The following is a 1,308-nucleotide window of genomic DNA, read 5'->3' as shown; positions in this document are numbered from 1 at the left end:
CCGCCGCGGTAAACTTCCACAGGGCCCCGTGCCCCCGCTCTGCAGCGCTTCCCTGGGGTTATTATTCCACTACCGGCTGCATAATTATTTCATCCGTAATTATTGGACTCAGCCCAGCTCACTTCTGCCCCTGGCCTTTGCACGTGCTCTTCCCAGTGCCTGGCGTGACATTCCCCACACGTCAGTCTGGCTGGCCCCCCTAGCTCCTCAGGTCCTTCTTTTCTTTTTGAGATGGAGTCTCACTCTGTGGCCCAGGCTGGAGTGCAGTGGCACGATCTCAGCTCACTGCAACCCCTGCCTCCCGGGTTCAAGCGATTCTCCTGCCTCAGCTGAGTAGCTGAGATTACAGGCACCCCAGCACCACGTGTGGCTAATTTTTATATTTTTAGTAGAGATGGGGTTTTGCCATGTTGGCCAGGCTGGTCTCGAACTCCGGACCTCAGGTGATCTGCCCCTCTCAGCCTCCCAGAGCGCAGGGATTACAGGTGTGAGCCACCGTGCCCGGCCTGCTCCGCAAGTCCTCCTTCTAGTGTCACCTTCCAGGTGAGGACTCGCCAACAACCTGATGGAAACCTGCAAGGCCAGTGCCTCCGCAGCCCCACACTCCCTAACCCCTTCTCTAGGGCATTGCCATCTTCTGACATACCATTTATTTTATGTCTTGTTTAATGTGTGTGGGTCTCTCTCTTAAATGTCATGCAGCCGGGTGCGGTGGCTCACACCTGTACTTTGGGAGGCCGAGGCAGAAGGATCACTTGAGCCCAGGAGTCGAGACCAGCCTGGGCAACATAGCAAGGCCCTGCCTCTCTGTATTTTAAAAAATGAAATAAATAATAAATACATAAAGTATTTATGTGTTTACTTACATTACAAAGTTCCCCCGGGGGCGGGAACTTTGCCTTGTTCTCTGCGGCATCCTCAGTGCCTTGGACAGCTCCGGGCCCAGAGTCGCGACGCCTCCAGCAGGCCCGGCTGCCCCACTGCGCACATGGGCACAGGCTTGGCACACGCACTGCGGCATTCACCTATCCGCGAACACATGGGTATCTATTTATACATGAAGACACGAAAACGTATTTATTTCTTTTAAAATCAGAAGAAAACGGTGAGAACTGTGAGGCCGGGGGGACGTTTTCCTCCGGGATCCTGGCAGATCCTGCAGACCGCGCCGTCGTGCGCGAAGCACCGGGACGGGCCTCCCGCGGGGAAGGGCCCAGGAGGACACCGGGCTCCCCTCCCGCCCGCGGGGCCCCAGACGCGGCGCCGCTTTAAGGCTCCGGGCCCCGCGCGGATGCGGAGGCTGCGGCC

The sequence above is a fragment of the Gorilla gorilla genome, chromosome 1 (genome assembly GCF_029281585.2).
Source record: "Gorilla gorilla gorilla isolate KB3781 chromosome 1, NHGRI_mGorGor1-v2.1_pri, whole genome shotgun sequence".
Taxonomy (NCBI): domain Eukaryota; kingdom Metazoa; phylum Chordata; class Mammalia; order Primates; family Hominidae; genus Gorilla; species Gorilla gorilla.
Note: the sequence above shows the minus strand (reverse complement) of the source record.